The 22,664-nt window shown below is 48.3% G+C and overlaps 1 protein-coding gene across 1 annotated transcript in view; it reads left to right on the forward strand.

Moving 5' to 3' along the window:
- The window catches only part of PRRX1 (paired related homeobox 1), a 37,699-nt gene that overhangs the window by 8,550 nt on the left and 6,485 nt on the right, over positions 1–22,664 (forward strand). The window lies entirely within an intron of this gene.

Genomic DNA, 22,664 nt, shown 5'->3' on the forward strand with positions numbered 1-22,664 from the left:
TGGTGGCTCTGCAGGCAGCTCCTGTCCCCACCATGCCTGGGCTGGTTTCCCATCAAGCTTTAGAGCCCTCTCCCCACATTGTGGCCCGAAGTGCCGGTAGCGCTTTGTGCTGATCGTCCTGCCAGCAGCCTCACCTCTGCCCTGGGTGGAGGGAAGGCACAGAGCAGGGGTTTGTGAATCCAGCACAGAGCTCCTGCTTGGGGTGGATGGTTCCTGTGAACCAGGAAGGTGGAGACCAGGCTGTGTCCCAGGGAAGGCTGGCTGTCGGCACGGGCTGCTAGCGCTGCCTGTCCAGTGCCGAGTACTTGGGCTTGTCAGAGGAAATGTGGTGGTGATTTCACACTGAGGGAGAGGAAAAAAGCTCTCAAGACCAGCCCAGAGCCAAGCTCTGCGTTCTGCTGCCTTTACTGTGACTGCTGATAGGACTCTGTCCGTGTCTGTCCAGGGGAGCTGAGGTGGGGGTGGAAGCACAGCATAGATTTGATGCACATGCACCACGCAGCCCCTGGAGGAGGGCGATTCTCCGTGTGTTTCCCAGGCAGTGAGGGCTGCTCCACTTGGGAGAACTGCAGGGCAGGTTTTTAGGGTCAGGTGTGTGCTGGTGCTGGGAGCAGCCTACCCAGAAAAGGCTTGCACCCAAAATCTCAGTTGGAACAGAAGGGCTTTTCTTCCTCCAAACATCAGACCAGATGACCCAGCTTGTCTTTTGTTGCTCAAATACACCTTTGTGTGTTGGCCACAGAATCTTGAGGTCTGTTTTACTTTATACTCCCTGCCATAACTTGACCAGGATCACCTTGCCATGCCTCAGTTTTCCTACCAATATAACTGGGTACAACCTGAGCCCTAATTAGGGGCTTTGGAATTTTCTGGCTATGTGTGCTGTGTAAGGGCTTGGCTTAAACAGCAGTTCGGGAAGATCCTCCTTCTGCAGCATCACCACCAGACTGCTATTCCATCTGCTTGTCTTTGTAGAGTTAGCATTGAGAATATCCCCTTCCAAGACCTGGAGCAACCTCAGCAAGGTTTGTTCCTGTAGGGAATCCACCTGATGCTCCTGAGTGCACCCCATGCCCTTGGGGCCAGAGCTGTTTGCTGTGTGCACCCGCCCATGGGCTGGGATTGCTTTTAGGTTTGGATTTTTGCACGTGGATGTCAGTCTCCTGAACATCTTGGGGTGCCTGGGCTCTCCACAAGCCCAAAGGATGCAAGGAGCAGCATGTGCTGATCAGCTGGAGGGTCCCTGGAGTGTTTGGTGGCAGGCAGTGAAATTCCCAGCGGCTGGTTGGGATGGTCACACTCTTTTTCTTGGCTACAGCCTGCTCTTGAATGTTTGGCCAAAAAAGATCGTTACTTAGAGTTTGTTTCATTTGGAAAACTTCTGATACGTGTCATGGAAACTAGGAGGACTGCTCAGGAATAAATGCTTGCAGCACTATGCTTGTTTGTGATTTGTTTTTCATTGTTTCCCCTCAAAATTTTTTTTTAAAAAATCAACTCATCAGTAAAAAGAAACAATCACCTGTGATTTAGGAGAAGGATCTCTCATTGTAAATAATAAATTACTGTCAGGAGACCAGGCAGACAGAATGGTTGATGAATATCCTGCAGGCTGAAAGTTGTTTATCAAGCCTGTTTGAAGACTTATGACTAACAAGCTCATTTACAGAGCTTGGAGTCTGTTCATGAACCATTCTCCAGCTGGGAGGATGTGGGAATCATCAGAAAATGTATTCACAAGTTACTCGATCATTTAAAAAAACGATCAAACAAACAAAGACTGGTTTTTGGAAGGGAACTGTAAATTCCTCTTTTCCCCCCACTGGGTTTTCTGAGGCATTCCCGTTAGGAAAATGCTGGGCCTGGAGAAGAATGCAGAACCCCAGTTGCTCACTAATGACCTATTTTGGTGCAAACCCCCCTGCTCAATGCCCTGCCACCAGCCAAGCCCTCCAGCTGCGGGTGAGCTGCTCCCCCATGAGATCCAGCTTGTCTCCACCACTGATTCCCAGTGGAGAAGTTTGGCTTGCTGGGGAAGAGGTTGCCCATGCTCCTCTGGTGAGATCACAGAGATTTCCCCATGTCACAGTGCAGTGTTTCTCCCTGGAAAGGAGGGCAGGATCTGGGATGAGCTGGGAGCAGAGAGGCTCCCTTGGAACGCTGTGGATCCATGCCTTTTGCAAATCTGCTCGTCTGGCCTTGGACCAGCTCTCCTGCTCGATGCAGAACACCACATCTTTATGAGAGGCAGATGTTTTTCACCCCCAGCATGTCCTACAGCTTTGCCTTGTTCATGGGGCATCCTCTCCCTGTGCTGCTCGGCCTTGGGAAAGGCTCCAGGTGGGCTCTGTGTGTCAAGGAAGGTGCAAACTGAGTCAGAAAGAGTCCAGAGAAGAGCTAAAGAGAGCTCTGGCTCCAGTTTAGAAGGAAGGAGGAGGTGCTCAAGCTCAAGTGTAAACTGAATTCAAGCCCACCTACTGCTGTTGCAGATGTGAGGCAGTAGGGAAATGATCCCAGGTCTGGAGAGGGTAAGGAAACCTTGGAAGAGATTTCCTTGGAAGGAAACCTTGAGACTTAATCACAGATCTGATGGAGACAAACATGTCAAGGAATAAACAGCATAGAGCTCATCCTACCTTGGGAAGGGAATCCTCCCAAGTTTCAGGGGCTGTGTGACTTTAGTGGGAACTTGTTTAATCTGAGATTCATCTGTTCTGGCCAGCACAATGGTGCTGCCTCTGAATTTCCCCCACATTCTAGGCAGGGTGCTGTGCTGTGTGCGGCTGGGATGCCTGTGGGGCAGGAGGCACCCATGGAGCCGAGTGTGGATGGGGAAGGGTCACAGTCACTGGATAGAATGATGGAAAAGAAAAAGTAGGATGTGGTTAGAAGGAAAACCACCCAGGAAAGCTGCCCTTCGTCAGTTTGGGCAGGTTCATCTTTGCCTTTGTGCATTTTGTGTGTTCCTCTGATCAGAGAGAGTCTGGAGGAGTTTACAGCCAGCAAATGAAGGGGGTGCCTTGTTCTGGGAGGGTTGAAGAGCTCTGTGTGGAGCTGAATCCTGGTTTTCTTGCTTTGTGATGCCAGGCTCCCTGTTCTCCCTGCCTCTCTTGCTACACCCACAGTGCTGTTCCCCAGGAATCCTCAGAAGGACTTTGCTCTCTGCTCTGCTTCCCTGATCTCCACTCTGAGTGGGGGCACTTTAGGTTGTGTGACAGATCACTGTCCCTTTTGGGCCACACAGTGGCAAGGGCTCTTCCAGACACTTGTGATGATGGAGTGCAATCCACATTTCTGTGACTTTCTAGGTAGAAGCCTTTCTTCCCCCCCTGCCTTTAATCCATCAGAGAAAGGTGGAATGAGAGCCAGTGGCTGGGAGCAAAAGCCAGACATGCTTTCAAAGGAGGTAGGAAATGCATTTTTTAGCTGTGAGATGCTGTGTAATCACTAGAAATAACTCCAAAGGAGAGTGCTGGCTGCTGCATCCATGAATGTCTGGAAGCCCTTTTGGAAGAGCAGCTTTTGTCAGCCATGAATTATTGGTCTCACCAGTGGGGTAACTGGGTGAAATGCTATGGCTGAGTCTCACACAGCAACTGAAGAGCTCGGGCTGAGGGAGGGAGGGAGAGTGTGCTGCAGGGATGTTCCTGCCAGGAAATCAGAACACAGGACCATATGGAGAGCACAGATCCACTTGGTACGAGTCTGTTTACAGGTTTGAACCAAAACATAGCGAGAAACACAACAGGAAAGCAATGTCCTCATCTCTGATCATAACTCAGGCCCTTATGTGAGCCAGCTGCCACACATTTCTGGGACAATCCCCTCTCCAAAATCCCTCTGTTAGGAATAACAGAGATAGGAAAGCCTCTGCAGGTCTGTGAAGGGCAAACATCAGCCATGGGAATAGCCCAACTTTCTCTTGTATTTCAGGACCTCTTTGGAGTTTACTGCAGCTCTGAATGCAGCAGGCTATTGTGTGTGATTTCTGCTATTTCTGGCCAGGTTGAGGCTCTGAGTGAGCGGCGTCTCCTGTAGCTGCAACCCTGCCAGCTTCGGGAAAAATGAAGAAAACAGGGAGAGCTGCAAATCTAATCAGTGGTGGGAAGAGGGATAAACGTGCTCAGCATCCTCGTGGGACAGAGCATCTCTGAAATGGTGGGGTGAACTCCCTGGGGAGGTCAGAGGTGGCAGTGCAGGGCTGGCACCAGGGGAAGGGAACAGAAGCGTTTGCAGGGTTGGGATGATCAGAGCAGTCAGCCATCCCCTGCATCCACACTCTACTGTGCATTCACTTGTCACCAGCAGGGAAAGAGCTGCTAAACCAGGAATGCCCAAAGAGTTGAAGAAGGGCAGCTCTTCTAGGAAGGTTCATAAAACAAAGCCCTCATGGCTGGTTCTCTGCTCCACCACTGAGCCCATGGCAATGCCTTTCTCCACCTGGCTGGCGTGGTCATTTTCCAGCTCAGTGTTTGTGGACATGTGGTCATGGATGTGCTGCTGGCCAAGGAGTATGGAGCTGTGGAGGTTTCCAAATGTGCTCTGTTCCTAGAAGGGACATTGAGTAAAAAGTGTGCCGAGAAATGGTTTGGCAAGTGGTTTGGTTTGGAGGAATTACGCTTTCCTTCAGTATGATTAATAACGGGGATGTGGGGGAAAGATCAAAATAATCAAACTTCACTGGGCTGGGCCATGTTCAAATCTCAGTCTGGGTGTGAAAAGCCAGGCGGTCTCTGAATTTGTCCCAGATCCTCCAAGCAGGATTCAAGGTTCTGAGTCTATCCTGGTGCCTCCCTGAGCTTTGAGGTGACCTGTGCCAGGCAGAGCCGTGGCTGCAGCCCCAGGGTGTTTGGTGTCACCACGCAGTGCCCACGTACATCTTGTCACGTGTCACAGCTGAGACAGGGACTGGGAGAATCCTGTCTGTGCTGCAGAGACCATCCTTGGAGACCACCATCATCTTTGCCCAGGTCCTTCCAAAAACATGGTTATTCACCTTGGTCAGGAGGTACCACAAGGCAGGAATGGGAACAGGATTATCCTGAACTCTCTGTGATGTGGATGGATTTTGCTGCAGGATGTGCACTGGCTGTTAATTCTGTTTTGGGGCATCTTTTTTGTAAAGAGAAAAATTCTTGCACACCTGGTGTGCAAGAGAGAGGTGGGTACCTCCCGGGGAAAATGGCCACCCTGACCTGGGCTGGTCCTGTTGCTTGTTTTGAGAGGGTTGAGATGATGCTGAATCCACTGGAGTCAGGGATGCTGTTATTTGCTGGGGAGGCAGCACTGGTCTGTCACCTAACAGTGTTGACAGTCACAAAAGCCAAAGAGAAGGAGACCTTCCTCCTTCAAATGTAGCCTGGCACTTCTCAAGTGAATTTCTTCCACATCAGGAAATGCAGATCCTGTTCAAAAGCAGCAGGCAGAGAACTTCCTTCAGTTCCTGCTGGATGGGAGAAGCCTTCTCCAAATTAAAGCAGTTGTGGAGAAAGCAGATGCTTTGAGCAAATACTTTGTCTCTGTGCTTCATTTAAAAGCAGCAGAAGAAAAAAAAAAAAAAAGATATTTTATAAGCCTCCAAAAGGCAGGGTATCTCTTAGTTTAAAATCTCTTTTTTCCTCCCGGAGTTTGCGGGTTAGAACTTTCAAAGCCCTGAAGAAGTCAGCTCTGAGCAGGCTTTTAAAATAGAGAGCTGAGAGCCATCGGTTGGTGCCAGTGCCCCGCGCCCGCTGTGCTGGGGAAGGGATGCTGCTGCGGGAGATGCGGGGAGATGCAGAGGGGCTTTTCTGTTATTCTGGTGCCATCTACTGGCCCGAGCCCACAGGAAGGTGTGTGGCAGCGGGGACTGGAACACAGATGGCCGGAGTGGGGTGGCCAGTGTCCCCCCAGGAGCGGGGGCTGCATTCCCTCCCTGCAGGGCACACAGGTACACTTGGTGCTGCACTCCCCATCGTCTCCATCTCTGCTTTTTCTGCTATTAATTGTTAAAAATACCAAAATCTGGAGCTTGGTCTGCTCAGTCAGCTCTTCCAGTACTGGTCTTACCAGGAAGGTGAGGGGGGGAGTATTATATTTTCAGGGATGGCCCAATGGAGGCAGGAATGAATGCATCTGACTCCCAGAAGGCTAATTTATTACTTTATAATACTATATTATATTAAAGAATACTGTACTATACTATACTAAAGAATACAGGAAGGATACTTACTGAATGCTCAAAAGATAATAATGAAAACTCGTGACTCTCTCCAGAGTCCCAACACAGCTTGGCACTGATTGGCCAAAGAGTGAAAACAACTCACAGCACAATCCAGTGAAACAATCACCTGTGGGTAAACAATCTCCAAACACATTCCACATGAGCACAACACAGGAGAAGCAAATGAGAGAAGAATTGGTTTCTTTTTCTCTGAGGCTTCTCAGCTTCTCAGGAGAAAAATCTTGGGCTAAGGGATTTTTCAGAGAATGTGAATGCCACAGGGGGGTTACATGGAGGTGGCAGTGGGTGATGCCCATGGAGCAAGCAACCTGGGCTGAGCTCTGCTGGCATTTTCCTTTGTTTTTTTTGGAGCAGCAGGGTGAGACTCTGGGTTCTTGTGTCTTGTAAAAGGTTGGGCTCACCCAGCTGCTTGGTCTTGGCTGCTGACATTAGTAATCCACTTTCCTTTTACTGAGCTGACAGGTTTTCAGAAACCAATAGGAGCTTCACGATTTCTGTTCAAATGATCAAAACGTGGTTGAAATTGGCCAATTCCTCAAAAACTGCCATGAGATCATAGGCAAAGAGCGCGTTGCATTGTAAGCATGTCCCCTGGTAAACCAGCTGAAACCAGCTGGGAAAGCTGGGCTGCCCTTCTGGAAGGCACCTCAAGGCATTTGGGATTTGAGGGCACAGTTTCCCCTCTAAACACCTATAGTAAAAGCAGGGCAACTTTGATGAAGGGAGAATGATGCATTTGACTTTATTGATATCAGAAGGTTAATTAATTACTTTATTATACTATATTATTCTATATTATATTACATCTAAATTGAATTTGCACAAGCACTCTACTGAACAGAATCTTGTGACTGTTTGCTGACTGACAGTCTGGAGGTGTGTTTGGCCCTGATAGGCCAAGGAAATAAAGCACCATCACTTTGGCCGAACAATTTCTATATTGCATTTTACTTTTGTACAAACACAGGTGCAGCACATAAGAGGGTTTTTTTCTTCTTCTGAGGTTTTTTGCTGCGATTCCCAGAAAATAGCCTTGGGAAGTTGTGCTTTGCTTTTCTCTGTGAAGAGAAATGCGGCCACAAACACCCAGTTCCTGTGGGAGGCTGCTGTGAGCTCTGCCCCATGCCTTCTTCCCTATTGCTGCCTCTCTCCTGCTTGCCACACATTCCAGGCTGGCTTTGCTGTGCTGGTGGCCAAGCCAGCCCCGTGTGGCACGTCCCTGAGGAGAGGATGTCCTCTCTGTTGTGGCTGCTTCAAAGGGCTGAGGCACATCCTGGACTTGCTTCGCTCCAGCGTGGCAAGCTGGGCTTTGAGCAAGGCACAGCCGGCCTTGAGCTCAGCCAGCACAGGGAGCATGGGAAGCCAGGACAGAGGAACAGATCTTTGATGGGGTTTTCCAGCAGCTTTTCCTTGTTTTTTGATTTTGCAGTTTAAGGGCAAGATGCACAGCAGGAGATGGCTCAGGAGCAGCATCTCTGCTCCGCCAACAGGAGGCATTCCCCTCCTCTAACCCCTTTGGTTACTGTCAGTGGCAACTTCTAAAGTGTTTGGGTTTCAAGCCCTTGACATTTATTTCCTTATTTCCTCCATTTCCTTATTTCCTCTGATGATTTGAGAGAAGTCAAAGCCCTTTCTGTGTGAAAACTGGAAGTGTGGGGAGTAGATGAAAGTGAGGCAGGCTGGTCCCAGTAACTGGGGCTGCCTGCTGGGACAGGACACCTCAAAGCTGTCGGGCAGTCGCAGGGATTTGGTGTTGTTTTGGGGCAGCCTGGCCTGTTTCAGCCAGTGCTGGTGGAGCTCTGGGGCAGATCTGTGATTAGGGTGGCCATGGGCACCCTTCTCTCTGGAGGAGTGCAGCAGCAGGGCTCCCGAGGCAGGCTGGGATGGGACACCTGATTTGGCCACAGGCTGGTAGGTAAGCAGGAAAGGGTGTAACCCATGCCCAGGACTGAGGGTTTTGGTATTTTATCACCTCTGTGCCTAGGTGGTAGATTCCATAAAACTGCCAGATGACTGAGAAACAAATGCCTGACCAACAGAAGAGGTTTGTGGGAGAAATCTGTAGGTTGTATCACAGCCTGGGCTCAGCAAGCAAGAGGACTTGAAGTCAGCTGTGCATAAATGATAGTCTTTGGGAGTACTTTAGCTCCCCTGAGCAGAGTCCTGTTAGCCAGAACCAAATGTAATATTTGTTTTAGTAACTCATCCATCCTTCATCAGGGATGAGTTTTCCAGCTTAAAAGGAGATTTTCGTCCTGTAATGCTTCTAATGCTGGGACCCAATTTGGTTGAAACACGACTTGCGTTTACTTTGCATGGAGACTTGGGGTTTTCTTCCTGTTGGTTTTGATTCAGGAAAGTGTCTCTGTTCATCAGGGGGCACTTGAACTTCTGCTGAGTAAAAGCAGAGTGTGAGCTGGGAGTGGTGGGTGCATCGCTGTGCGTTGGGCCGGATCCGTGGCAGCGGATGACAGCGCTTTGATGCGCTCCTTCCCGTCAGGGGTTGGGAAATAAAACAGGATTCCGGGACACTCATTTGATGATGTTGGCTTGGGAGAGTAAATTTAAAAGACCTTTTTTTTTTCCCTAGAGGACTCCAGGGTTTGCCTTCCAGGCTCTGCCCTATAGAAATTGCCATCTGACTTGTGGGCTGGGAAATGGCTGAGATTTTCCTGTCCATTGTCTCAAGTTCGGCATTTCAGCCTTTCGTTCTGTGCCTGACTGGGACAACACCTGACTCTGCAGGTGGGTTTGGCTGACACACTTCAGCTTTTAAAACAAAACAACTGACTAATGACAGGCCATTACTGCCAGGATGCCAGCTTTTGCCTGGTTCACCAAACAGTGCCCAGAGCCTTTATGGGAAGACTGTCATTTACTACCTGAATGTGCCATGCCAGCACAGCAAGAGCAAAGCCCAGTCTCAGCATTGCTTGAAGGATCGTGGCTTTTAATTATCTATTTGATTTTTATTTTAGGCTTCAGTTTCTGGGGTCATGTTAAAACCTGAAAAAAGCACAACTCCGTCAGTGCGTGTACGGCAGGAGGATGAGACTTAGCCAGCTTTAGGGTTAAAAAGGAGCAGAGAATGCAGCAAGAGAAGGCACAGCCAGTCTGGAGCCTGTGTTGATGCTGATCTCCAGCGGGGGCAGTAGCACAGTTCTGGGAGGATCCAGTTTAGGATGTGTGAATATTTAGGTTGGTCCTGTTCTGGCTGCTCCTGCTGTGCATGAGCAACTCTGAGTGGCATAGCCATGGCAAAAGCTCTCCCTCCTCCCCAGCCCAGTAAAGACCCACAATCTGAAGACAGCTCTGAGTGGCACAGCCATGGCAAAGCTCTCCCTCCTCCCCAGCCCAGTAAAGACCCACAATCTGAAGACACACTGATCATCAGACACCCTGAATTTGAAGCCAGGTGACAATTCCTGGCCTTGCAGGAGCAGGGGTTAACTGGTGCAGTCTGGGTTTTACAGGTGCTGGAGCGGGCAGGCTGCGTGCCACAGGCTGCAGCTGCCTGCAAAAAGGACTCGTTTTCCCCTTTCTTCTCTGCTGGTGTTGCACAAGTTCTGTGGTTGGCTAAATCTCCTTCCAGGACAAGGTAGACAAAGGTTATCTGCCCAATAAACCCCTATCTCTGTAGGTCTGGGGAAGGAAACAGAACAGTTCTTGCCAAGCAGAGGGATGGGAACGTTTTACAGCTCACCGAGCAGGCTGCAGGTTTGTGGCAGGAAAACATAGCTCAGGCTGACCTCTCTGGAGCCCCCTTTGAGAGCCAAGGTGGAGACTGTTTCTGGACTGTAAAAATCCCTGTCACTTTTTCCAGATTAACTAAAGATAGCCCTGGTGCAGTGCAGGCAGACAGTGATGGCCTTTCCCTTCCTCAGGCGCTCTCTCTCTGCGTGCACTCCGTGTGGACACAACATTCATCCCAAGAAACACCAGCAGGGATTCCCGGCTCTGAGCTCTCCTTTTCCAGAGCCTGAGTGGAAAAAAGCTTGAGGGCCTGAGGAGTTTGGAGGCAGAGCTCTTTCCTCCTGCCGGGGAGGTGGGAATAACCCAGGGACAGGGAAGGGAGGCTGCCTTTTGTCCTGGCTTGTGGCTGAATTGTGCAGGATCAGGAGGAGATGGAGCTCCCAAACCTCCACACTGTTGACCTCACTCTATCCCAGCTGGCCATCCAGCCTGGAGGAATGGGATGCTTCTCTCATATTCCTCCTTAACTGAATGAGCTGTGGGGCAATGATCTTGGGGTGTCTTTGCATCCTGCTTAGAGCTTAGCAGCCATCAGCTTAGCAAGGCCCTTGCAGAAACCAGCTCACTGTGTCCCAAGCCCTGTGGCTGAGCTTGCCAGCGAGCTGGAGAGCTGGGGAGAGGGATATGAGCAGGCAGCAGCCTCCTGAGAAGGGGCAGGAAGTGCTGAATTCCCAATCCCCCCGCTGAACCGGCAGCTCGTGCCGAGCATTGTCGCCGAGTGCATTCGCAGCGTTTTATAGGGAATAATCTGTTGTCATCAAAGCCCATGGCAAATTCCATACTTTCTGCAGCTGATGCTAAATAGGTCTTTTGAAGGTTGTAATTTCTCGTTTAACTGGTGCCAGTTGCGAATACTTTGTGTTGAGGAATAACCCCTTCGTGCCAAGTAAAATACAGTGGAAGTCTGTGGCGTGTTTTTCAGCGTATTGTTAGTTACAGCCCTCCTGACAGAGCACATTCTATGCTGAAGATAAATGCTTGGGAGTCTCTTGCCAATTTATGTCAGAAAGGGCTTTTCTTGGATGTCCTCCTCTCTGTGGAAAATGCTTTTCTGTTTTTCCAGCAAACATTTAATGAGCTGTGCTTAAGAGAAAAAGAGGGCCTATTTCAGGACCAGCCCATCATGCTTTAGTTCTCTCCCAGCTGGTTTGGGGTTCTTTGGGTGCTCTGATCTCTGTTGCACCATGCTGCATGGCAGTGGGCTTTGTGTAGCAATTTGCATCTTCCAGGACTTGCCTGGGGGATGTTTCAGTGCACCCAGCACCACTCTGGAGTGTCCCTTGTGCCTGGGATGGAAGGATGTTTGCAGCTGACCTGTACCAGAAAACCCAGGCTCTGTCGAGGTTGCAGGTACAGTTGTTGGCACATCAGGACGCTGATGGATTCCCATGCAGGAATTTAATTCAATTTCTGTGACTCCAGGGGAGCCTGGACAGTTGGTGTGAGTGGGCTGGACTGTGGGGCCACTTGGAGGATGTACCCACAGGCATCTGGGCTAGTGGTGGCCCATGGCCAGGAGCCTCTGGTTGCTCATAGCTTCGTTCCAGCTCAGCATGTCCAGCATCTGGCTGGGCCCTGGGGCTGGCCAGAGAGGGCATTCAGCTGGCCATCCCTGGTCTGGGGGACGTGTGGAAAGCTGCATGAGGAAGAGGGAGAGGAAGGCAGGTTCCTCTGACAGGGACACCTCTGACCTGCACACTTGTTCACGGGACCAGAGAGGTTGGTGGAGATTTCTTAAGTGACGTTGAAGGCTCTCGAGGTTTCTGTGAGCAGCCAGGAGCAACTGAGCTTTCTTTCCTAGGGATGAGGTGGTTTCAGAAGTCCCCTTGAGGGATGCTGCAGTGAAGCAGAGAGAAAGCCCATCCCATGGTATCAGTTTCTCAAGGTTGGGACTGAAGGCACTCAAGATAGTAGTTCATGTTTGGACTCAGGTGTTTATTATTTCTTATCAGTAAAACAGTTTCACAACCATGAGTTCTGCAGCCTTTCATTAGCAAGGCACAAAATGGCTAACTGTCTCTTGTTACAAGATCTTTTAAGACTAAACTATCCAATTAAGAACTGACACCTAGATTATTTTCCATTTTAACCCAATAACTGATCCCTCAAAGCCTGCAGGGTGGACTTTTCTGTCCAATTACAAAACATCACCCAACCCCACGGGGAAGAAGGTAAAGAAGAACAACCTGCCTCTGCCCTAAAACCTCCATCTTGCTTCGTATTTATTTCTATATTCTAAAACCCCAAACTTTAAGTTTTCCAGCCTGTGATATTGCACACGTCTAATCAATTACACACCTGTAATCCCAGTGCTATCAATCTATTTTGGAAGCCTGTTCTACGGCCTCAGGTCAAACGCAGTGTTGTCTTGTGGTTCTGTGCCTTTAAGCACAGAAAGTTTAAAATTCTCAGCATCCAGGGTTCCAACACCATCGATGCTTCTGTCTAAATCTTTCTAAATCCCAGGTGTGGTCAGTAGGTCAGCGAGGCAGTGCAGCAGTGGGGTGATCTGAGGCTTTGTGCCCTGCTGGCACTGGCAGTGGCTGGGAAATGGGGCTGCAGGGCTCTCCAACCCACCCGCTATCACTTGTGTATGCAGCTGAAATGGAACAGCTGCTCTGTGTACCTTTATACCACACACTGCAAGTGGTTTCATTACTTGCTGTTATTTTATTTTCTGTGCTGTGAAGGTCAACCGCATGAACGTAATACAGTGCATCCCACTTGTGATTTACTTGGAGGTGATTTGCTTTTTGTTTGCACCCCTCTAAGCACGGGGCTGCTGGATATGTTATGAACAAAGAGACAGCCCACCTCTACTCCAGGGCCATATGGAATTTTCATGTGCTTTTTGCTTTGAGGACCTCAGGATGGAGAGATCTGTGTAACTCACACTAATCACCCCTGCAGTCTTGAATCTGGTGGAAAGTAATTTGCTTGTTTCAGGGTGGCTTTGATGCTGATGGGTTTAAATCTGCACTTCCATACGGTGTTGAACATGGCCCTGAGGCTAAGTTCTCTCTAAATATTCTCATTGTTTTTCCAGTGAAAAACATCACCTAACTCCCAAAGGTTTTGCTGAGTAGTATTTTTATTATTTGGATAACATTTTTTTCTGCATTTCCATTGCAAATCATATTCACATATCAGTGTTTCTTGGCTTAAAAATTACTTTGTACTCGATTTACTTTATTTTTACTTTAGTTGTTAGCAAAAAATATTTAATGAAATAATGAAATAATTATTTTGCCAGAGGGTTGATGAAGAAAATCGAAGATGTTATCCTGTGCGTGTGGAGAAATCTGTTTAAAAACTTCCCATTAAACATAATGGCATTTCTGGATGTGAGTAACACTAGGAAGTTTGAAAAAATGCCCATGCTAACAGGCTGGGGGACAGGAATTTGCTGTATTTGACAGGCTGGATGTGAGAAGGATGCAGCGCTGCAAATTCAGCAGCACAGCCTTGCCAATGTGTCTAGACAGCCCATCTCTGTGGGGGAGAGAAAAGCTTATTTCTTGGAGCTGCTCCAGTGAGACCAGACCACTTCTGGTCTCCTTTATCCATGGAGACTTTCCATCCAGGCTTGGGGTTTGTGCTGAGCTGGCTCAGCCCTGGTGGCTGATGATGCATATGAACTGATTTGGGCGAGCCATCCAACCTTTTGCTGGTCTTGAGATACTCCTGGCTAGGTGAGGTTTTGGCTGATCTGGCAGTGGGTATGATTCATTAGCTAGAGCCCTTTAAAAGGCTTAAATTGTGTTAAATTTTGCTAGAGCAGCAGCAGCTGTCTGCTAACCCTGCACCAGACCAAAAGCAGTGTTTTGTGGCTGAGATAGCCCACGTTTCTGCACAGGTCCCCTAAATTGTCCAATTGTCCTGTCTAACTCCAGGTTAGAGTATCTGACATTTCAGGCAGATTAAGGGCAGGAATAAACAGATATCCTATAATATATTCATCACCTGGAGGTAAAAATTATTACTCCATATTAAGGATTGTTGTGTCCAACATACCCCTTGTGTGCCTCAATTAGCAGGAACTCTCATAGTCATTATTTTGCCTCCTCTGCTGGGAGTTGTGCTTTTCAAACTTCGGTGAACTCTGGAAAGACAGGGCTTTCCATTCTTCAGCTTTCTGATTTCAGATTTCTAGATGATTGTTCCACTCTGGCAAGGAACCGTTCAAAATACATTCCAAAATATTCATCATTCCAGCAGGCTAAGAAACATAAGATGTAGCAATTTATTAGCTAATGTGAAATGCATTCGCCATCCAGAAGAGGCAGAGGATGGAGGGGGGTCTGAGCCTGGTTTCCCTTTGCATCCTGCAGAGCTGGGGTGTGGAGCATCCTGGAGCCCATGGTCTGTCCCATTTGCCTTCCTGTGTCCAAAAATCTCCCAGACTCCTTGTCCATTCTCCTTAGAAGAGCAGGTTTTCTATGTGGACCTGGGAAGGAGAGAGTTGTTCTGAAATGGCCCTACATGCTCTGATCCCTTTGCCTCCTGCAGCAGCTATTAGGGTCCTTCATCCCCCACCCAAGGAGCCTGCTCCTGGTTGGGATGCTCAGCCCTTGCAAAAGGCAGGTGGGCTGGATGCTGAGAGCCAGGCTCAAGTTCTGTTATTTCTGGATCTCGGATGCCATAGTTTTTCCAGTTGTGATCAAGAGGGACCCATAAAATCCATTAGCAGTAAAAAAATGGATTTCTAAGTGAAGCATTGCAGCGGCTCCAGTCCAGTTTGCTCGGGAAGGGGTGGTAGTGGTCCAATTTCCTTGAAACCCATTTGTTCTTGGATGCTAATGAAAGGGGAGCACAGCCTTTGGAGAGCTCGTTCCGTGTTCTCGCCGCCGTTCGCGCCTCCCCTGCTCCCGGCCCGTGGCGCCCTGTGGTCCTGGCACGGCTGTTCCATGCCATGCAGTTTGCAGTCCTGGATATTCCAGGAATACACAGATGAAATATCCATTGGGAGCAGTGTTCCTGCCTACCAGAGCAGCCAGCTGGCGTGTGCATCCCACTGGTCATCATCAGTCTGTTTGTGTAGGTCCCACGTACCAAAAAAACTTGTCCAAGTGAATTTCCAGATCCACTCGGGATGGCTGCTGGGTAATGGCACTTCTTAGCAGCACAGTGGGGACCTGGACAAGCAGAGACTCATGGAGCCGCTCAGCTTGAGTCAGTCTTTCCTCCTGAGAGGAGCTTGCTGGGGAGCGTTTGCAGACTCTTGTGCCTGCCACAGTGTTTGGAAATGAGCCAGCTGAAATGCCAAGTGGCTCATCTGCAAGGGATATGTGGACTGGAAAAAAATCCCCCCCAAAGCAGCTCTTTTCTGTCTTCACAAAAACCCTTTCTTTTTTCTTCTCCCGCCCTCCTTTTTATTTTTGCACTAGTCAGCTTGTTGCAAAAATATCTGATTTTCCTTAGTTGAAAGCTTTTTCTAGCTGAAGTTCATGAGGATTTTTTTCCACTTTTTCTAAATGCAAGAATAAATTTATTAAAAGCAGTGTTGCCCAGAGTTCAGGTGCCAGATCTTTACTTCATGGCTTCCACCTGTTCATGATTCATGGCAAGCTATAGGTCTGGGGGGTCACTTCTGTACACAAAGAGAAGGGGACACTAGGCAAATCCAACAGGGGAGCAGGGGGAAATAATACCGTGTGCCTTTTGCATAACACGTAATCCCATGGAGCTCACTCCAGGGGGATATGAGTGTGGAAAATAGATTAGTAACCTGTCTGTCCTAATTGCAGTGGTGCTTGTTTTGTGGATAGTGGCCTTCCCGACACCTCAGTCTGCTCCTGCATGGAAAGGGTTAATTGCATGGTCCAGTTAAGAGCAGTGGTGGCTCTGGAGGATGTGCTGGTTTGGAGCACACCACGTGTGCATGAAAGGGGGCAGTGAAAACCTTGGCTTTTCAAGTCTGTGGGGAAGGGAAGGGAAGGGAAGGGAAGGGAAGGGAAGGGAAGGGGAAAGGGAAAGGGAAAGGGAAAGGGAAAGGGTGCTGGACAGGAAAGGAGAAATTTTTATTAAGGTTTTTTTTCTGAAATGAACTGGGGCAGGGAGGGGATCAAGAACGTGGAGAGGCGTTTTTGGGAGTGAGAAGATAGCGATGGAGCAGGGCGGAGGCTGGGAAGTTTGATCTCTGCTGAATCCATGCCATTCCTAAGATGAAACATCAGGACACAGGAAGGGCAGCTGATGGGAAGAGGTGTTGGAAGCCAAACCACTGACCTTGCAAGGCCGTGAGTTCACACACGTTCAAGCACTGATCCAGATCTGAAACTGATGCCCCAGGTTTTTGCTTTTATGTTTTTCAGATTCTGTGCTGCTTTAGTGTATGGGTCTGGGCTTCATATTAGGGGATGGTGAGCTCTCTGCACAGAGCAGGGAGACAAAACAATTCCTTCTCTAGCTGGGGGCCAAGGACAAATGATCCAAATCTCAGGCCCAAGAGCACAAACACCATGGGCTGAAGAAAGAAAAACAAGAAGGATGGGACTGCATGGACTAAAGCTGGAATTGGACAATGAACTCCAATATGCAAATGGAGCAAAACTTATAAAAGTGAGAGACCCCGTGACTATTTTGGGTTCACCTGGGGTGCAGCCCTGACTGGGCTCTTGTGCTGCCCAAGGTGGATCCATTGATGCCTCCTAATAAATCCCCGCTTTATTCTTTAGCTCTGTCTAGCCTCTGCTCTAGGTCAGCCTTCACAAGGCATCCGAACCAGGAGTGAGGGAGGGGCTGTGGAGGCTGAGAGGCTCTGGGGAAGCTCTGAAGGTCCCACTGGCACCGTGGCAGCTCAGGGCTGTGCTGGGACATTCGGGGTGTGACACTTTGGGGTGTGGTGGTGGGGCCTGGCCGGTGCAGCCCTGCGAGTGCATTTCTGCTCCTTTCTGCACTGTGGGGCTGATCTGGGGGGACATGGGGGAACTCAGCCCCCTTGGATCCCCTGGTGAATCCACACTGCTGGATCTCCTCCACGGCCTGGTGGTTTGGTCTCTTTGTCAGTTACAAAGTGCAGCCTCACAGAACATGATTTGCCTCTGGCAGGATTTTAAATGTATGTGTTTGCTTTTGATTATGTCTGTTGTTTTTTTGGTGTGTTTTTTTTTTTTTTTAAATTAATTTTCCAAGGATCAATGTGGTAATGCATATAAAAATTACAATATGTAAAACAAAGTATAAAAGCATACAAGGAATTCCAAACACATAACATACTGTGCCTTGGAGCTTATGAGATCCATACAGTGCTTATTGTATTATGGGAACACTCTGACCCCAAGACCCGTCAGAAAGGCTTGTTAGAAGAGCAGGACTAAGCCGTGAGCCTTACGAGCTGTAGGATGCCCAGAAGGAAAACTCTAGTGAATATAAAAGCAGAGCTGTTGCAGCAGAGCTCAGACTGGTATATGGGATGTAGGGGGACTTTCCATGGCTTTGTACCAATTTCTGGAGGAGGATGTAAACTTCTGCCCCCACAAATGTTGTTCTCCCAGTAATTAACGCTCAGTGTTAAGTCTTTCCAGGGAGACTCTCTGGATTTCCATGGGGATCATGGTTACTCTTCCCCCCCCCCCCCCCCAATATAATTTCTTCTGTCAGCTCCAGCAAGTGGGAGCATTGAAATGGTTAGGGAGGGCTCACATCTTAGCTGCTGTAACTGCCCATGTGCTCTACAGGTTGCCACCAGATGAGAGGCAGAGCACCAGAGCTGAAACACCCTGAAAAGGAGTTCTGGCTTATGTTTGCCTTAGGATAGGGCTCTTGGCTTCTCGTGCTGTCCTGTCTGTGGGTCAGGAGCAGGGCAGGTTGGGAGTTTGATGGGAGACCAGAACACGGGGAAAGCCTCTGCACTCAAGTCCCTGGTGCCTGGTGAGTTTGGGTGAAGTCTGTTTGCACGCTGGAAACTCTTTTCAGAAGCTTGGAGGCATCTACAGACTCTCCACCTGGAAAGTGACAACCCCAAGACCTGATTCCAGGGATCAAGAGTCACTGACTGTGCTGTGCCTCAAATCCCACCTGGGAATGTCTCCTTTGGCCACGGTGCAGGTGGGAGCTCCCTCTGCTCAGGCCACTGTCCTGAGGGAGGACAGCCAAGGTTTCATCCTTCGCCTTGGTGAGGCTGTGGCTGTACAAGACCTCAGCAGGTCCTGGCAGGCCGAGCCAAGTGCAACAGGAGAACCAGAGTGATGCCTTGAGAGGCCACCTAGAACACAGGTTAGTCAGTGTTAAAGGAATAAAGTAGGGATATATTAAAAAAGCCTTCAGAGGATACAGCTCTGTAATGATCTGGAATTGTTTGTGTGCAGGCAGCTAAAAAATCACCCTGATAGGTCCCACATTGCAGATGCTTTGGAGAGGAACTGCTGTAGCCCCATGGGTAACACTGGAAACATGCATGTTTTTCTGTTTGATATTAAAACTCAGGTTTGGTGTGAAAAATTCAGTGTCACCTTTCTGGAGCTTCGTGCTCAAGCACAGAACAACTTCTTATTTATGTGCAAGACTTGAACCTGACTGCGAGATAATCACAAGAGATGGCTCTTAAAGGAAATAGAATGTCTTTCTTTGTTACATTTTTTTTTTTGTGCTCCTGGTGCTCTTTAACAAGACTGGAACTTTGGATACTTGAATTTTTTGTCTAATTGAAATAATTTAAACATTAAGATAGTGCAGAAAAAAAAACCAAAAACAGCAGAGGTTAGGAGAAAAACTCAGCTGGTGTGAACATTAAGATAGTGCAGAAAAAAAAAACAAAAACAAAAACAGCAGAGGTTAGGAGAAAAACTCAGCTGGTGTTGTGTAATGAGAGGAAAATGATAGTTCAAAAATCTCTATAGTCTGACATGTACTCAGAATAAAAACCTGCTGTTATCACTGTTGTACAGCTGAGCTCGCTATCGCTGCTGTCCTGAAGTACATGACTTAATAGGCATCCCTACCTTAACGTATTTACTTCTCTTTTAAGTGTTATCTTCATTCCATATTGCCTGCATTTGTGATGGCTGCTGTGGGATACCTGCACCTTCTCTGTAGCATTTGTGTGCCCTGAAGTTAAACCCCGTTTCCATTCGGAAATACTTCTCTTGGTGCGCAGAAATACGCACAAGCTGGAGTTTGTTCTCTCCTGGGAGATTTTAGAAAGAAAGATACTTCAGGCAGCTCCGGGCATGAAAACTTTTCCATTTTAGTCCCCCTACCCTTCTTCTGTCCCTCACATCTGACAAAGACAATGGATGCTGCTGCTGGACAAGGAGCCCTTGGGAGGAGCGGGATGGAAAATCGAGCGAGCCTTGTCTCAGATCAGTGGGGCAGGGCTTTGTAACTCTTTGGGTTTTGTGTGCTCCCATTGCTCTGCTTGGAGCCTTGTTTTTGCTTTGATTAAACATTTTGGGTCTGGGTTTTAATTTTGGGTTTTTTACGATGCCAGTTGACAAAGCTGCCCTGCACGCAAAGTGTTGCAAGGCTTTGTCATGAATCGAAAGCAAAGCAGAGCGTGAGTAAAAACGGACTGGGAGTGTGTGGTGGGCTGTAAACTGGGTGGCTGATGGTGGGGAGAGCAGCCTGCCCACAGCTGGGGGAGCACCCAGAAATATTTCTATTCAAGCTTCATGAAATTTAAGTTTGAACCCAAAAAAAAGCCCTGTTCCTTTCCTTTCTATTCTCCCTTTTCCTTTCTTTCTCCACAAATCTGAATAAAACTTTCACTTACTTGCAGTATTTTTTTATATTTTAAGAGTTTTGAGTTGTTGGCTTTTTAATTTATAGTTTATTATTTTTTTCACTGTGAAATAATTTGTCTTGCTAGTTCTTAAATCTGTGTACAAACGCTAGCTTCTTATTTTGAAGGCTGTGATTAGAGTGTGATTCCCTATTTTCTTCCTGGAATCCTTTCTCATTTTACAGTTTCTATAACTGCTGTGACAAATCTTTGCTGCCTTACCATACATTATACTGTGGTTAAGTGTCTCTGTCCCTCCCTTAATTAAATCCAATGGTTTACTTTCGATTCGGATCCAATTAATGAACTATAATAGCTGGTTCTGGACTTAATAGAACTGGTCAAAACTTTTCCAAACTGCCCACACAATGTAAATCCCATCTGGAAATTAGCTTTTGTTCTGACCTGGAATGAATGCAAGTATGCACAAGCATTCCTGCAAACTAGAAATCTGAAATATGTTGCGGTTGTAAGTATTGATGGGAAGAATACCAGTCTTGACATTCCTACGTAGGCATTTAGTTCTCAACTCTGATTTAGGTTGTTTTTAAATTTAATTTAATTTAATTTAATTTTTGTTTTGGTTTTTTGTTGTTGTTGTTGGGTGGTTTATTGGGGGTTTTTTTGTGGGTGGTTTTTTTTGTTGTTTGTTTGGTTTTTTTGTTTTGTTTGTTTTCTGGGGTTTTTTAATTCAATGTGGCATCCCAAGAGGAGCTGCCTGGTGGTGCCCCAGCGATAGTTACAGGCACTGGGACAGGCACTGTGCTGTGAGGAGAACAGATTGGAGTGTCTGCAAGTGTGGCTCTGCCTCGCTGCGAGAGGAAAAGAGAACAGGATGTTTCCTGCTGAATCATTTAGGAGCACTTGGAAATGCTTTGGTGCACTTGTGTATGACACCAGGACCTGCATGTTATGGGGGAACGTAGAATTAACACAGGAAAACGCAAATGTGGAAACAGGAAACGTAGTCCCAGCATGAAAGGTTGGGATTTGGCAATGAAATTCCAAGATTTTCCAGCACTGGGTTCCTGAGAGGAGAACGCACATTTCGATCTCCGTGCGAGGCACATTTGCAAGCGGCTCAGCTTCTCAGAACGCTGCATGTAATAAAATTTTTCTGATTAAAAGAACACTGACAAAAGACTTCTGACCTACCTAAAAAGCTTTAGAGCTGTTTCTCTCTCCTCTCTGTTTCTGCTGACCCCAGTCACTCGTGCTGTCAACACTGTTTAGGAACACCATTTTTCAGGAGTACGTACCATTTTTCAGGAATACCATTACCCAGGAATACCATTTTCCAGTGTTCAGGGCTGTTTCCTGATAAAGCAATTACAGCAGGGAAGAAGAAACACCGTGCTGATGCTCTGGAGGCAGCCAGGGAGCACTGTGAGCAAGGTGCCATTTGCAGGCAGGCTGGGTTTGGTGTGTGCAGTCCCTCCGTAGCAGCACATGGCAAGACACAAGGATTGACCAACCCCGTGCTGCTCTGGATTAATATCCTGTTATTACTTTTTTTCCCCTGCTACCCACATCACTCCTGTAGACATTTGGATCTCGCACCGTTCCAGAGGTGCGGCGATGGGAGATCCCAAAATTCCGGAGCTCCCTGTCACAGATTGTGCTTTGCTGTCACCTCCACGGAGCTCTGTCCTGGAAAAGGGGGGTGACTGGCATCCCTGCTCCATGGCAGCCCAGGCTGGGGGTGCTTTAGCCAGCAGTGACCCAGCCATGAGTCACCCAGCACGGACACTTTCTGTCCCTCAGCCTGGCTATTTTTGGGCGCAGTAATTACGAGGTGAGCCGTGAATCACCGGCGTCTCGCTTTACGCAGGGAGGAAACCAGGCAAATTATGCTAACGTGCTTGGCAGGGAGAATTCTCGTTCTCCAGTGTTTTACAGACTTTGGCCCTTCTCTTGCTCCCCAGAGGGATGTGCTCACCCTTCCTCATGTGTAGCTGTCACGCAGGGCCGAGCAGCAGCCAGACTCGTGTTCCCTGCAGCCGGGTGTTGTCTTCTGGGCAGAAATGATGCTCCAGAGGCCTGGATGGGATTCTGCAGGGGTCCCAAAGGCTTTTATTGATTTGTTCCTATGCTCTGCATAGGCAGGGTTTAGATTAGAAAATACCATGAAGTGGGTAATTCCAAAGGAGGCCGTGTTGTCTTTGGCCTGTCCAGCAGCTGGCCTTGCAGTGTTTGTGGCATTTGGAGGGACGTTTGTGCCCCGAGGCTCCGTTTGCTGTGCACAGCAGCACAGGGGGAAATAGCTGACCCCTTTTGAGAAGGGTTTGGTGATGAGTCAAGAGAGGGACATGCAGGGGTTTTCTCCTTCTTTATAGGGGATGGAGCCTGTGACGGCGTTAAACCCCCAGCAGGGAGAAACGAGTGCAGGGCGTTCTGCACAACTGCACAAAGCAGTTCAATCCCATCCCTCTGCTCCACTGCTTTGCTTCCCACCACCTGAGCTGATAGATTCACCTGTAGCCCTGCTTTAATTCCTATGTGCCTTTGTTTTTCTTGCACCTTCCTGCCTCTGCCAGTCCCTTCCCAGCTCAGCTTTATGTCTCAGCATTCCTGTCAAAAACTGGTCTCCAAACACTTCCTTTTGGATATGGGAAAACCAAGGATGTGTTTTTCCATCCAGGAATCCCCAGGCTGGAAAGGAGCCTTCTGGGGATCTTCAGGCTGTTGGAGGACGATTAGGGATGGAGGCACTGTAAACCTGAAGGAATTTGAAAACCATGCTTTAATTTAAGAGGAATGTCCTTTTGTTCTCAAATGGATGGGCCTTGCTCCAAAGGTGTTCAGGTGCAGTAACTGGTACCAGATGGGCTGTGAAAAGCAACCCAAACAGGTGGTGAGGACAACAACTGCAGACTTTAATTTCCTTGCCAGCCCCTCCCTGTGCCTTACATACCCCCTGGAGAAGACAGGGATAAGGGGAGCTGTCATATTTGTACATGGCAAAAGGAG

This window comes from Onychostruthus taczanowskii, unplaced genomic scaffold (genome assembly GCF_017590055.1).
Source record: "Onychostruthus taczanowskii isolate IOZ18803 unplaced genomic scaffold, ASM1759005v1 scaffold63, whole genome shotgun sequence".
Classification (NCBI taxonomy): Eukaryota; Metazoa; Chordata; class Aves; order Passeriformes; family Passeridae; genus Onychostruthus; species Onychostruthus taczanowskii.